The sequence below is a fragment of the Nannospalax galili genome, unplaced genomic scaffold (genome assembly GCF_000622305.1).
Source record: "Nannospalax galili isolate Female #2095 unplaced genomic scaffold, S.galili_v1.0 scaffold580, whole genome shotgun sequence".
Classification (NCBI taxonomy): domain Eukaryota; kingdom Metazoa; phylum Chordata; class Mammalia; order Rodentia; family Spalacidae; genus Nannospalax; species Nannospalax galili.
The window spans coordinates 84,049-100,881 of NW_008345762.1; the positions used below are offsets into that span (position 1 = coordinate 84,049).

At 41.1% G+C, this 16,833-nt stretch overlaps 1 pseudogene; it reads right to left on the reverse strand.

Moving 5' to 3' along the window:
* Positions 1-3,216: 3,216 nt before the first annotated feature.
* On the reverse strand, positions 3,217-4,195 carry LOC115071866 (annotated as a pseudogene).
* Between the last annotated feature and the right edge of the window lie 12,638 nt (positions 4,196-16,833).

Sequence of the window (16,833 nt, forward strand, 5' to 3'; positions counted from 1 at the left end):
ATTCATTTCTTAGTGCCATTTGCTTGGATTTTTTTTATCATCCTTTCACCTTAAGGTAGTGCCTGTCCTTGAAGGTGAGATGGGTTTCTTACAGACAATAAAAGGATGGATTTTGTGTCTTATTCCATTAAACTAGCCCCTGTATTTTGAATGGGGAGTTCAGTCCATTGATATTTAAAGTTATTATTGAAATAAGTATGTTAATTCTCATCCTTTTCATTTCTGTTTATATTCTTGGTCTAACTTTGTGTTTCCACGGTTTTACCTTCATTTAATTTCTTTTTCTTGTTCCTTAAGGATAAACATTGCTTTCTTCAGCTTTGTTTATTGCTTCAGGGGTTCTGTAAAGGCCTGGTTTGTGGACATGAATTCTTTCCACCAAATCATGTCATGGAAGATTTTCTTCTTCCTTAATTATAATAGACATTTTTTCTGGGTAAAGTATTCTGGGTCAGCATCTATTATTTAGAATTGGGAACACTTTAGTCCAGGTACTTCTGGCTTCCACACTTCACACTGAAAAGTCAGCTGTAAATCTGATGGGTTTCCCCTTATATGTGTCTTGTTTCTTTTCTTCTGCAGCTTTCAGCATTCTGTCTTTGTTCTGTAGGTTTAGTGTTTTTACTACTATATGCCATGGGGAGTTTCTTTGCTGGTCCTGTCTATTTGGTGTTCTATGTGCCTCTTGTATTGGTATGGGAATTTCTTTCTTTAATTTAGGGATAATTTCTTCTGTGTTTTGTTGACTACCTAGTCAATACCATTATCCTCACATTGTTCTCCTTCCTCTATGTGTTCCACATTTCCTGCATCTTAAATTTCTGTATTTTTTAATTTTTTATATTCTTTGCTTGAGCAGTCCAATTCTTCAACTTTATCATCCAGTCTGTTTTCCACATCATTCATTCTATCGGTGAGGATTACTCCTTTCATTTCAAATTAGCTTGTTGAGCTTTTCACTTTCTTCTTTATTTCAGCCTGAGCTTTCTTCAATATTTCTATCTCTTTTATGAATTCTGTCAAAAGTTTATTCCTGTGTCTTAGTTCTTTGATTTGTCTGTGTGTTTTTTCAATTCATTGAATTCTTTGATCATGTTTATCACTGTTCTTTTGAATTCTGTGTCCCGATTTATCTCTAGGGGCTTTTCTTTGTAGAACTCTTCTATAGGACTGTTGGTGTTTGGTGGGGACATGTTATTTGGGTTTTTCATATCATTCCTTTTTTTCATTGTAATTTTGGCACGCAGATTTCTTTTGTTGTTTGTGATTCTGGTGTGACTCAAGCCTTCATTTGTTGAATTTAAGTCTGTTTCTGTTTGTATACTTAATGTGCCTTTGCTGTTTTCTCTCTCTTTCTTTCTTTCTTTCTTTCTTTCTTTCTTTCTTTCTTTTTTGGTCTTTTTGAAACAGGGTCTCCCTGTAGCCCCAGCTGTCCTGAAAATCACTATGCAGACCAGGCTGGCCTTGAAATCACCGAGATCTGCCTGCCTCTGCCTCCCGAGTGCTGGGATTAAAGGTATGCACCACCACGCCCAGCCTATTGGACATGAAAAACTTCTTGATCTAGGCTTTAGGTTTTCTCATTTGTTTTTAGATTGGCAGGCTCTAGGAGCTCCAAGTCAGGTGAGAATCAAATGCTCTCAGACTTCCTCCTAAGGCCTAGGTGCCTCTAGTCAGCAGGCACAGCAAAATTTGGGAAGCTTTCTCAGCAGAGATTGGATTCAGGCACTCTCAGGATATCTGCAAAGGTCTCAGCCTCTATTAAAGGCAGAGAAACCTATCCCTGCAGCAGCAGGAGGGTTTTTAGGTGGGATGTGCATAGCAAAGTGTGGAATGCTCACAACCAGGCAGAAGCCAGATTCATGCACTTTCAGGCAGTCTGGAAAGTTTTGTGGCCATATTACAGGGCAGAAAAGCCTAGCCCTGCAGCAGTAGGAGGAATTGCAGATGGTCCTGATGTAGGGGAATGGACACAGCAAAATTTGGAGGGCTCACCACCCTGCGGAGCTAAGAGGGTAGTCCAGAGATCTGGGGTGCTAAGAGGAAAAGGGGCCTGTGCCCAAGCCTAGAACAGGATGTACAGTCATGTAGACTGAAGTTGCTCAGCCTATAGGGAAGTCAAAGCACAATGGGCAGAATCAGACTTACCAGGGAAGAAGCCTGGTGTAGGGAATACAAAGCAAGTTGTGAATGGGAGCAGCCAGGGTATAAGGATGGTCTCAGGAATCAAAAGTTAAGTTGGGGCTGGGGAGACAGCCTGTGAAGGCTCTATCAAACTAGTCTGAAAATTTGAACTGGTCTGAGTGCAGGGGATCAGGATGCAATGGGTGGATTCAGGATAAGAGGGTAGTCCAGAGATCTGGGTGGCTGAGAGTAAAAGCAGGTCCATGCTCAAGGCTAGAAGGAAAACAGAATGTGGGGTGAGAGACAGGCTCTACGTATTTAATGTTTTGTCCACAACTGGTTGTTCCATTTTGGGAGAATTAGGATGTGTGGCCATCATGGAGGAAGTACATCACTGGGGGTGTGATTTAGTAATGCCTCAATTTCATTTTTTCTCTCCTTGATTCCATTGTCTGCTTGATGATGTGAACCATCAGTGTTCCGCTCCAGCTGCCTCCTGCAACCATGCCTCGCTGTCTTGATGAACACTTATTCCTCTGGAATCATAAGCTGAATAAATCCTTCTTTCTGTATACTGCTTTGCTCACTGTGTTTTATTTATCACAGCAACAGAAAGTAATTAATACAATGAGCTTTCTCCTTTCAAATTGTACTTTAAGGAAAATACAAATTAGGGCCTATGTATAGGAGTTTTGAACAGCAGCCCATGTAGTCAGTTCTTGGAACATAGACATTCGCAGAGATGCCACACATCCCAAACAGCATAATAACACTACTCTCAAATATTATCAGCAACTTCTGATAAACACTTCCTGAGTGCATCTATACTAATCAGAAGGTGAATCTATATGTTGTGGCAATATCCTCCTATAAACTCTAAGAAGATGTTATCATCTATAAAGAGCCATATAATCAATGGGGAAAACAGAATGTGTTTCTAGAAATGTTGTTGGCTATTGATTCATATTGGAGCACTGAATATTTGAAATAATTATTTCTTCTTCCAACATCTCATGAATTTCATAATATTCCAAATAAATGCATTTTATTGTTGATGATGGTGATTGTGACAGGACACAAATGTCAAAAATCTCAGAAACTGAGACTTTGACAGATACCTCTCTTCTTCTGCAGCCTCTTCATGGCATCTTTGATTTCTCTGTTCCTCAGACTGTAAATCAAGGGGTTTAACATGGGAATCTCTACAATATAGAACATGGAAACAAATCTGTCAAAGCTGGAGAAAACCCCAGAGCTGGAACACAATTAGACAAAGAAAGCAGGAATATAGAAGAGAGAAACAGCTGTCAGGTGTTGAATGCCTTGGACCTGCCTTTAGTTGATGTGATCTTCATGATGGACAAGACGATATGGACATAGGATATCATGATAACTAAGGCATTCATTATCCCAAATATTATTGTTACTATTGCAAGCAGGACTTATGCAAAGAAAGTGTCAGTGCAGGACAGATGTACAAGTTGGGATATGTCACAGAAGAATTGTTGGATGATATTAGGTCCACAGAAGTGGAGCTGCAGCAAGGCACAAATCTGAGGTAAGGAGCATGTGATTCCTCCCATATATGATCCCACCACCATCTGAACACAGAGGGTGGGTGACATGATGGATGAATAGATCAGAGGGTTACAAATGGCAGCATACCTGTCATAGGCCATGGCTATAATGAGGCAATCTTCAGTCATCACCAGCAGTGAAAAGAAGAAATACTGAACTACACAGCCCACAAAGCTGATAGTTTGCTTTTCCTGAAATTTAAGAGCAGTTTAGGGACTGTGGAGGTAACATAGCAGAGGTCTATGAAGGACAGATTACTGAGGAAGAAGTACATGGGGATGTGGAGGTAGGAATCCATCCTTATTAAAACAATGAGGCACAGGTTCCAGGTCAGAGCTGTGATGTAGATGAGCAGGAATATGATGAAGAGCAGTGCTGTGATTCTGGGGAAATCTGAGAACCCCAGGAGGATGAATTCGGTGATCTCAGTAATATTTCCTCCTCCCTTCATTGCCTCAGTGCTTCTAACATGAGAAAGGAGACAAGAAACCATGTTGTCGGCCCAGGCAAAACTATAGCATCACCATTTTCATGTCATCTTTTTCTCTAATGAGCCCTTAGAAGAAGTGAATCACTGTCCTTCTATGGAAAGACCCCAGCCTTTCTTCTCCAGTTGTCAGTAAGAATCACTTAGCAGCTTGACTTCCCAATTTCTCTTGGAATTTCATGAAATTGAAAAAAAATGTTTTAAAAATCTAACTGCAGTGCAAATATCCAATATGAGACCTGACACCAAACTGTCACTTATTCTCTGCATTGTGATTAGGTGAGAATCTGTGTAATAGTCTCTATCTATTGTAAAAGAAGCTGTTTTACTGAGTAGAGAAACCTGCAATTATCTCTGAATAGAGAATAAGAATTTAGAATATAGTAAGAAATTGCTTCAGTTTAGGAATGTGGCTATAGTAGGTTCTCCTCTGGCGTCCATGCTCATGTATATGTAATGAGAATAATCAAAGAGGAAAACAAGAAACTGAGAGGGGAATGCACAGAGGAGGCTTCATAGGGAAGAAAGAGAAGGTGGGGATGAGGCAAATACAGCACTGGTGCGTGAAATTCTTAAGAAACTTTTTAAATTTTTGAAAATCATCAAAAAATCTGACTTTAATTAATCCAGTGAAATGTTGAAATAAATAAGTATTAGTGATCAATGATTGAAATTAATGACTTTCCCATAATTATGTTTTTCCCTGGGGAGGTGACACAGTGGGAAACGGACCTACTGAATAAGCACCAGGACCTGAGTTTGATCCCCAGCTCCCACATTAAACCTGGACTTAGTAAAAGTTAAGAGATGCATTAATAACCACTCTACCCTCTGTTTTGTTATGTCCCATGGACCTTAGGTAAACAGGTTTCATAGTAGATGTGTCACTTTGGGCTGGACATCTCTCAAACACTTATTCTCTGTGTTTGACCAGTTGTGGAACTCTGTATTAGTCTCTGCATGGTGCAAAAAGAAGCTTCTTTGATGTTTCACCTCTCACCAGAAAAGATTGCCGATGTAAGAGAATGTGATTAACACAAAAAGCCACAACTGGGCAATTGAAGAGAATAAGGGATTGCAGAGCATGTGCCCTGGATAGGACTCTACCACCCAGAACTCAGGAATCATGTGGAAGATGAGGAGGAAAAACTGCAAGAGCCAGAGCTGTTGGATGACCACAAAGAAATAGTTTTCCAGGTAGCTGGGAACTTGTCCATATGAACTTAGAGCAATGGTAACAGCATGCACAAGACCCATACAAATGCAAACTAGACAACAACCCAGCATATAAATAGGGAAATGGGTAAGAATCCCAAAACTTATACAAGAAACTATCAGCAGCTGATAACTCCTGGGTGATAAGAGTTGGTCTTCTTTAAGGGAGTAAGGCTGACAAGGTCCAGTAAATGAACTCACACTGAAGATTATTTGGGGACACAATTGTGACTTGTTAGGCCTTAACATATATGACAGAATGCATGAAACCTGACTGGGGACTATGGGGCTGGTTAAGATAGAGGAAGGTATCTAAATATTACTAATAAGTATTATATGAAATGCACAAAACTTCAATAAAAGAGACAAATATAGATTTTAAAAAATGAACTTGGAAATTCACACTTGTAATCCAAATCCAAGTCCTGAGACAGAAGATTCTTGGAGCCCACTGGCCAGCCAGACTAGCTTAATTAGTGAACCTTGGGTCACAGTGAGAAATTATGTCTCGAAAATCATTGTGCATGGCTCCTGAAGTATGACATCCCAGACTGTCCTGTATGCCTCACCTCCCTGCACATCCATACATATATTAATATACACAGAGCTTCCTCCCCTCCTTCCCCATATACTCCAAGATATAAAGACAAAAGGACTCCTGATATTCCTTAAAATTGCCACTTCATAGTCATGAAATATACATGGTATGGTACCTTTTAAGATAAATTTAAACATTTTCCCTTCTAGATTACCATACTAGGTATTTAAATCTTATTCATTAATCATTAACAAAAGTTATTTAGATTATTCCAACTAATTTTTCAAACCTTTCTATTTGCTATACCTCCAAACTGGAACATAATAGTATCACTTCCATTTCTGACATGCTTTGGTGGAGCAGGAGCATGGGTACACAATCTTCCTCTGGCAGCCTTGGAAATGCTCCAACAGATGTGAGCATGGCTCACTATAGTTCCCAAATATTTTCTGACTATTAGGGTGTTTTGCTTCCTGATAAACATCATGGACACTTGCTGAAGTGTTCAGATTTACAGTGCTTCTAATGTCCACAAAGTCTATTAAATTATAAGTGGCTGAATGTACTTAACTTATTCATTATTATGTGAGAACAAGAAAAAGTCACAAAACTCAGGTTATAAGAAGAAATGGATGCCACCATCCAGATCACAGTCACTATTCAGTAGAAGTCAATTATCATTGCTGATCACCTGTGAGCAATCATGAATGACAGCTGCACCTGTGAAGAGAAACACCATGGATGTTACATGTTCCTTTCCTTTGGCATACGTTGCTGAAAACTCTCTCATCAGCCCTGTAGACAGAAGGCATCATTACCTCTGCGTAGGTGTCTATGGAGACCCTCTGTTCATGAAGGTCAAACTCCCAGGGGCCATGAAGATATGTGCTTCCTTAATCAACTTCTGTTTAGTTTGCTTGACAATTGGATCACAAGATTCAGGGACAGCCGACATCAACTATGGCTGACCTTGATTTTTTTTTTTTGGTGGAATTACTTTTTAACACATTTTTTTAACATAATACAACATTTCCCACTCAAATCCAGAACCCCTCCCCCATCCATGTCTCCTCCTTTCCCCCTATTGAACTCTATACACTCTGCCAAACATGCTGAGTCCTATTCAATCAGGTGTTTGTACCCAAATGTCCTTCAGTGTAAATGTGTCCACCAGAGTCTAGTCAGGAAATCCAGTGGTCGTATGTCAGTCATACTCTCCCTCACCCAGTAGCAGTCAGTCTCAAGTAATTCTCAATATAGTGCTGCCTTTTACCTATTTCTCACCTCCCCTTTGGGCCCTTGTTTCATTGAGCTGACATGGGTCCCACGCTTGATGCCACTGCTGCCACAGGCTCACGTGAGCAAGCCTCCAGTGGCCTGGAAACCTCCACCTCCCTGTGTTCATAAACCAGCCCTGGCTCTTATAATCTTACTGCCTCCTCTTCCACAATGGTCCCTGAGCTGTGGGTGGGTGAGTTTCTGTATAAGAGTCCCATCCTACACTCTATAGTCTCTTATTCTGCAAAACTTGGCCAGTGTGGCCTTCTGTGTGTCTTGCATGCTGATGTACAAGGAAGTCTCACTGGTGAGAATTAGGGGTGCCTTAGCCCTCTCTCTACCTTTTATTCTGCTATATTCCATGGGCCTTAGTTGTAGAGATTTAACTGCATATTTGTCACCTAGTACTAGGCATCTTCAGGATGTATGTTCTCTGTGCCTGACCAGATGTGCAACTCTGTAGTAGCCTTCATCTGTTGCAAAAAGAAGCTTCTTTGCACTGGGTGTGGTGATGCACACCTTTAATCCCAGCACTTGGAAGGCAAAGGCAGGCAGGTCTTTGTGAGGTCAAGGCCAGCCTGGTCTACATAGTGAGTTCCAGGACAGCTGGGGCTACAAGGAGACCCTGTCTCAAAAAAGACCAAAAAAAAAAGGAAGAAGTTTCTTTGATGAGTGCTGTGCAGCATGCTTGTGAGTCTAAGGGAGGTCTCTCCTATCTGGCACTGCGTTCCCTGCCAAGCAGCTCCCAGGTATACATATGCACTAATGTTCAGATACCCTATGTGCATTTCTCATAGGGTTTCTAAGGTATCACTTTTCCCCCTCAAGATTTGCTAGATCAGATAAGTGTTACATCTCCAAAATTTTATGGAGGTATAATTTCTTTGTACATCAATAATTTAGGATTCCTTAACATTTTCACCAGAAATAACACCTTTCACCTATGCTCTGTGACCACAAAGTCCTTCCTGGAGATGAAATAGATAGATGATGATGAAAGAAAAAAGAGAACTAAAAAATGAACAAAACACTCACTTTCAGTTACTAAAAAGCACTATGAACTTTGATAATTCATTACTCTCAGAATAATAGACAAAATCAAACATACAAATCTTGGAAATAACTTTATATGTTGGGATGAATTTGCCATGTGATATGTTACCATGCTACATCAATATGGAAAGAATCAGCATTTTCATAAATAATATGGAAGACCTTATTGTAGATAAAAAATCTTATGGTAGGTAGAAATATATGTGGATTTATATAATGTTGAAGTAAAACATACACTCAGACACATACCACAAAAAGAAAAATGAGATTTCACTGCAATGAAATTTCATAAAAAGAATCTCCACTTATTTTCCAAAAGGGGAATACAGTAATCATTATGATAAAATAGATGTAAATAGACCAGTGGCAGGTGCACAAAATGTTTTTACTTGGCTAGAAGAAAAACTTATTTTATAGAATCATTTCTTCATCCTATCCTACTCTCTCTCTCTTTCTCTCTCTCTCTCTCTCTCTCTCTCACACACACACACACACACACACAAACATACATACACATATAACAAATGAGCCATTTAAAATACCAAAATACCAGATACTAAATGTAAGAGATGATTCTGGGGATGGTTCACCGCCTTTGACAAACATCATGTGCATTACACTAGCACAGCTCCACAAACCTACTTTTGTACTTATTTTCTTTCATTTTTCGCTTTGAAATTTTACATGTAAAGTCTTATTAATTTTTATTGAAATTTTATGATTTTCATTCAATATAATGGTATTTAAGATTGTCTCCCTATACCCGCCTCCTCTTGTTAACCCCTCCCCAATTTAATGTACTCACATACAAAATAAGGCCTATAGAGTCTAATTTATGTCTCCAAATGTCATTCAGTGTGGGTCCATCCACTGTAGCCTGATTATTCTACCAAGAGACTCTGACCACAAGAAAACCCTGTTTTCCAGATAGCTGCTCATTATTCGTAAGAACTCACAGCCACAGTGACAGCATGACAGCATTCACAACCATCAGGCAAGCTCACACCAGAAAAAAAAAATCCCAGCATAGTCATGAGGGAGTGGGTAAGAAGCTCTAACCCTGCATAAGGAGATTGTGAATGCTTGGAGAAAAGCGTAAATATACAAACAAACTCAGGTTCAGAAATGAAGCTAAGAATATCATATTTTTCTCTAATTTTTGGTATACTTTGATGGACTTCAGAAATTTTGTTTATTCTTAAAGTGATGCTAATACAATGTCTCAAACATCTTATCTATAGTCAGTCAGATTTAATGAAAACAACTTTAAAGTATTCACTTTCACAGAGATTTCTCCAAGATAATCGAAAACTTGATCAGTTCAAAGAAATTAAGAGACTATTGATCCACCAGCTTACTAAATTTCATCATCATTTTACTGTATTCTGGTGACTTGCTAGCTGTGCTTGATGTATTCTGTATAACCCCCTAATCCTAGAAAAGAAAGTATTGTGTTTTTCCCCTTGTTTACAACAAAATTACTTGAAGTTTTATCTTGTTACAATTTGGAAAACTAAAAGAAAAAAATTCTAAATATATACACTCTTTGAAGAGTATTTTGCATGAGTTTGCCATGTCCCAAGGCCATCTGGAGAAGTAACTGCTGTAAAGATTAGTGAGAGATTCCAATAGAAGGATATAGTTAATCAATGCTCTTTCCAATTCTGGACAAGAGACATGGTCACCTTGAGAAGGTATTTGAAAATGAGCCCAGGTAGAGTTGAGGCTCTTGTTCAGTGAAAACACAAGCAAAAGAAGCTTCTGCAGAACAATCAGACCAGCACTCCTGGCCTGGAGTGGGCATCTCTGGTGTCTGTGCTGCCCAGGGTGGTGTTTCTAGACTCTTGGGCTCAACATGGAAATACAGCTTTCTGGAGTATGCTCATGGACCAATGACTGCATGACTAATCTCTAACTTTCACATAAATCATGAATCAATGAACTTTCCTTACATGGAAATGAAATTATTGTGATATACAAAGTGAAATTCTCAAGTACAAGAACTACTTAAGGTCCTTTGGGTACAAAGAAATGGGAAATGGTCACACATGTTTTGATCTTAGGAAATTTTCTTGAAACAATCACTCTTTTTGATTCAGCTCTTAAATATTGATTTCACATTGCATCGGGTTTATTTTCATTTTCACATTCAACTCTAAATATTTCTACTAGCCCCCATTTAATGGATTTAAATAATATAAAAAGCTCAAAGTCAAAGTGATATACTTAAGAACTCACATACCTAGAATTCAGCTATATCACTTACCCATGATAACAAGGGGAATTTTGAGAGTGTTCTTCCAACGATCAGAGAATTTCATACCCAAGGAAGTGTCCTAAGTAGAAGGCGAGGAAGTGAAGGAAAGGGAAGAAATTAATAACGTTAAATTCTGATTCAATAAGCCCTAGTCCCACGTGTTTACAGGAGAAATCACTCAGTTACTGAGATAGTGTGGAAGCCACCACTTTCTCTTTTTTGTTCTGACCTTGATCCAGATCCAAGGAGACAGAGTTTTTGCCAAACCTTGAGATTGCATATTTCTTTATCAACGTGATTTTTCTGTGGGCTTATGGACTCCTGGATGGACTCTTTTGGACACAAAACTGGCTGTCAATTGATAGCAGGAGAAATGATTGCACTGGGATCTCTTAATTATGCCATTGAGAGCAGAGTTGGAAAGGGGAAAACCAATTACAGAGAGAAGACACTCATGACATTTGCTCTCTGGTGTCTGCTTCTCATGGACTGGTTATCCAAGAGTGGCTGTCCCTACTGGTTTCAGGCCCCAAGCTGCCATGGTCCTTTTGAATCCAAGTTCATTTCCCATAGCTTTCTCATGACAACACAATGTACTTTGTCTTATTAGCCTTGGAGTCATTTGAAATGGAGAGAACACTGAAAAGGCATGAGTACCAAACTCTCAATTTGCAACTGGAGAACCTGAGACCTGAGGTGCTCAAGATGGCATAGTCGGCTAGTAATAATATCGATTGGTGATAGTTAATGAACTATCGATGAACTGTGTATACACTTTACTACTTATAAGCCATTTTCATTTCTGATGCATATGTTTGCTCAGACTCTTGATCTGAATCAACCAGCACAGCAGCCCTGCAAAGCAGATGCAGCATTATTTCTCATGCATGTGTAAAAAACATGAAACTAAGGAACAGGATAAAGCTAGTTCAAGACAGCCACAACTTATGATTTAAACAATGTGAGTTAATATCCATCCAAAAATTTGAGTTGAAATCTAGTTGGCAGTTGAGGGATACATGATCTTCAGCACACTTACATCTCAAAGCCTAAGTACTTTTACCAAAGAAATCAGACTAAAAGTGCTAGCTAACTCATAGACTATTGTTGAAACCTTATCTATCCAGAAGTAAATGCAGTCATGACATTGAGGAAAGATATTTTCTTCTCTTGATAGTATTCTATATTTGTCTTGAAAGTATAACAGTATTCATTAAATATACATTAAGTAGATGGGATATTAGGGATGATAAAATGACTCAGAAGGTAAAGGCACTTGCCACTGAACTTGAGAGCCTGAGACTGGTCCCTGGGACCCAAATGGTGGAAGGAGCAAATCAACTCCTAAAAGTTGTCCTTTGATCTATACATGTGTGCCATGGCTTGAGTACACACACATGCACACACACACACACACACACACACACACACACACTCACTCATACACAATAGTTAAATATAATAAATTTGAAAATAACATTACAAAGACACAGCACCCCTTCTTTCTGAGTGCTAGGATTAAAACCATGGACTACCATGCTTGCCAAATTTGTTTTGAGTAAATAAAATAATATAAAATGGAAGTCTTTCACCTATATTCTGTCTGTTTTCTTGCCCTCAAAATTATCTTCATTCCATGCACCTTTCTCTGTGTGTCTATAATTTATCCTTTCTTTCCTGCTGAGTATTGTCCTGTTCTATAACTATATGACAATTTGTCTTCTCCAGGATTGGTAGATATTTCTTCTTTCCCCTTGTAACTTTCCCCTGAAGTTCCTCTGACCACTATGATGCAAACTGTAGTCCGACTTCCTTCCCATGCTCTGCGGCAAGGAGTCAAGCAGGCAGAATCCCATTACCTCTCCAACCCAATCAGTTGACCTTCCCTGCATGAAGGGGAGGGGCTAAGGACATATAAGCCAAGAAAGCCATGTGCCAGGTCTCTGACCATTTTGTTTGGCTGTCAGGAAGCCACAGGATTTATGTTTGGGTGTGGATGTTCCAGCACAGCTGCCAATGGGGGTGGGGGCGTCCACTCTTCTGTATGTAAACCAGCACCCCAATCTCAGTTAGCAAATCCAATAAACTTGTTAGGGTTTTCCAAATGGCATTAAGGTGGGGTGAGGGAAGAGCATAGGCTGAGGAAATGTTAACCTTGCAGGCCATCCCTATAGGCTTGGTGGGGGTGGGCACAGTGGCATGGTTAGTGCAGTGGAAAGTGATATATGTAACTAGGTGAGGCCACCTAAGCCAACAAGGTCAAGGGGAGAAATCCTGGAGTGGCAGCCATCTTGTAGATGGTATAGGGTGGCATGCCTACTTGACCAGTGAGGGCTGTCACATGAGTACAAAGATGCCTTGAAAAAAAGCAGGTTTAGAACAGATTTTGCAAGCTCTGGGAATAGCACACCAGGAACAGAAATGTCAACAAGTAGCTACAGAAGCTGCTTGGCCTCTGCTATTGATAATAAGAAATCTGTCCCAAGTGGAGGCCTTAGCCTAGCGAGAAACTTTTAGTGTTACAGAGAAATTAGAGTGAGAGAAGGATATGAGGCTGGCCTCATCGGTACTGGCTTCTGACCTTGGTAAATTACATAAGAGAGAAAAGGAGATGGAGGTGTTGGCGTGCCGTTTTTTTGCATCTAAAAGGTCAAAATGGAAAAAAGCCCAGATCAGATTGATAATACATGGCCTATTCTGGGACCCTAAAACCTGGAACTCCTGGGAAGAGTCAGGTAGTGATGAAGAAAGTAACTTAGAGCGGGCATGGGAGATGCCCCTCAGTCCAAACTTTACTTCAAAGACAGGAAAAATCCATGGTTCAGCAGGCTGAGTATATTAGTCAGGGTTCTTCAAAGAAACAGAACTGGTAGGATGACTATATATGTATAGATATTTATCAGCTTAGTTCACAGGATAGAGTCTGAGTAGTCCAACAATGGCTACACCACACTGGAGAGGCTGAGAATCCATTGTCGCTCAGTCCACAAGGCTAGATGTCTCAGTAGTACCAATCTGGTGCTGAAGGTCTGATGAATTCCAAAAGATCAGCTAGTCTTCAGTATACAGCAGCAAGACAAACTCACCAGTGAGAGAGAAGGCAAGCAGCAAGAAGCCAGGCATTCTCCTCTGCCATGGCCTTTTATACAGGCTGCCATCAGAAGGTAACGCCCACATTTAGGGTGTGTCTTCCAGCTTCAGGTGATCCAATCAAGAAGATCTCTTTCATTTCAGTTAACCCCAGATCCAATCAAGTTGACACCAAGATTAGCCATCACACTGATGGAGGCCTGGTACAGGAGACCATGGTAATCAGAGATAGTCAGCGCTGGAGCTGTTAGAACCAGAAAAGACATTTAAACAAGCAATGAAGGAGCCCTTAGCAACCTGGCTTGTGAGGCTATTGGACATGGGGGCAGATGGAATCATTTTAAGTTCTACATAAGCAGAGAAGTTAAGCAACATAACCACTTGTATTAGTCAGGGTTCTCCAAAGAAACAGAACCAGTAGAATTAATATGTATAGAGATTTATCAGCTTAGCTCACAGGATAGAGTCCGAGTAGTCCAACAATGGCTGCACCACACTGGAGAGGCTGAGAATCCGTAGTTGCTCAGTCCACAAGGCTGGATGTCTCAGTAGTTGTAGTCGCTCAGTCCACAAGCCTGGATTCTCAGTAGTCCCAATCCGGTGCTGAAGGTCTGAGAAATTCAAAAATATCAGCTAGCCTTCAGTCTACAGCAGCAAGATGAACTCACCAGCGAGAGAAGGCAAGCCACAAAAAGCCCCGCATTCTCCTCTGCCTTGGTCTTTTATACCGGCTGCCATCAGAAGGTAACACCCACATTTAGGGTGTGTCTTCTGGCTTTAGATGATCCAATCAAGAAGATCTCTTTCATTTCAGTTAATCTCAGATCAAATCAAGTTGACACCCAGGATTAGCCATCACACCACTCATCCCTCTTTCAAACAAAGACTTCACAATTTAAGGCAATATGAGGGAAATCAGTCCATGATGGATTGGCTCATACAAGCCATTAGGGACATATGGTCATCCCCAGCTGAGATTTCTATGAGCACCAGAAACTGGAAAACCATAGAGGAAGGACAGGCCCTGTTGAGGGAACTGGGTGTGAGGGAAGCTGTGTTTGATCCCAGTTCACATGCCCAGACAGGACTGTTTTACAGGAGACTTAAGAAAGAAACTGTTTAAACAAGGTCCACAAGAGTGGTATGGAGATACTGTGTCAGTGGTAAGTCCATTGTCGGGCACGACCTGTATGAGGCAGGAGAGGCCTTGGTGGATTTAAATGATTTAGGGTTCAAAAGGTGCTAAAGCAAGTAGACACAAGGGAAAAAGGCAGGGACTCTGCAAAAGGGCCCTTCCATGTCTCCTGAACACAGATGTGGGTGTATCTTCACAGAGCAGGAGCTGCTAGGGACAAAATTGATGGGCAACAAAATGCTGTGCTGGTGAGCCTATGGAGAGCTTTAATACCAGACCAGAAATTCACCACAGGAGTAAGAGAAACTGGAGATCAGGAGATGCAGTGACTCCAACTGCACCACCTGCTCCAGAGGAAGGCAGCCTCATGGGATGGGACACCCCCCCAAGCCACTTCCTTGAAGGGGCCAAGGTTGCCCACAAGTGAGGGCCATACTGGGTGACTGGAGGCCACATGTCGAATTGATTTATTGGTTCCCGACTAATATACAAAACACATGGGCCCTAGTGGATACTGGAGCAGAGTGTACATTAATTCGTGGCAACCCCCCAAAATATCAGGGCCAATGGATAGTGGTGGATAGGTATGGGGATAAAACTATGCAGGTAAAACAGACTAGACTCACTCTGGGAGTGTGCAATTATCCCCCCAGGAGAACAAGGTTTGCATTTTAGGGGTGGACGCCCTACTGGGTCACACCCTACATACTACTGTGGGAGAGTTTTGCCTGAGGATGTGAACAGTAAGGAAAATTACTCAGGAGTGGGCAAGGTGGGAGCCAGTCAAATTGCCCACCCCATGGAGGGTCATGAATATCATACAGTACCAGCTGCCTGGGGGTCAAGACAAAATTACAGAAAACATCTAGGAACTAGAATGGGTAGAGGTTATCCACCCAGCCCACAGCCCTTTTGGTAGCTCCATTTGGCCTATCAGGAAACCAGGTGATTCCTGGTGGATGACTGTAGATTACAGGGAGTTAAATAAGGTGGTGTCTCCCATTCATGTAGTCATGCCCTACATTGCACTGATAACTGAACAACTGGTGCAGGTAATGGGGTCCTTCCATGCTGCAGTGGACCTTACTAATGCATTCTTTAGTATTCCCCAAGCTGCTGAATCCCAAGATCAATTTGCATTCACGTGGAATAAACAACAATGAACCTTCAGAGCACTTCCCCAATGTTGTATCAACACCCCCATAGTTTTCCATGGGATGGTGACCCGGAACCTGGCCCTGTTACCCTGCCCTCCTTGTGTAAGGAGGCTCCATGACATAGATGACATAATGCTAACTTCTGAGTGTCTTAAAGATTTGGAAGCTCATTTGGGAAACATGAAAGTGCACCTGAAGGAGCAAGGATGAGAAATTAATCTGCACAAGGTACAAGAGCCCAGTACAGAAGTAAGATTCTTAGAAGTTTTATGGTCAGGTGTGACTTGCATGATACCCAGTGCAGCTGTTGAAAAAAATCTTACAACAACCTGCACCAATAAATACCAAACAGTTCCAGGTATTTATTGGGACTTCTAGGGTATTGGTGAATTTTTATACCTCAGGAAGCCAGGTGATACCTGGAGGATGACCTGCCACCTTGCTCAGGTCACCCATCCCTTGTACAATCTAATAAAGAGAGATGCTACATGGGATTGGGATGTAAAGGCCCAAGAGGCTTTTGAGCAGGCCAAGGTACTGGTTGGGCAAGCTAAACAGTTGTGTGCCCCAAAACCTCAGTAATCCTTCCTCTTGGAAGTCACCAGGAGCCCTGAGGGCTATGGGTGGGGCGTATGGCAAGAACAAGACAGTCCCAATTGGGTTCTGGTCCCAATCATAAAAAGGGGTTAGAGTCCCAGTACACAGCTCTAGAAGAGCAGCTGCTGGCTGTGTACAAAACATTGCAACAGGTGAAATCCACTACCAGCCTCACCCCGTTACTACAGTAAAAAACCAAATACCCCATAAAAGGATGGGTGGAGGGTCTGTTAGCCAAGCCCCTATTGGGGTAGCTCAAAATCAAATGCTGCAAAGACGGCATGCATATTTACAACAGCAAAGGGTTGTGTCAACAAACCCAAT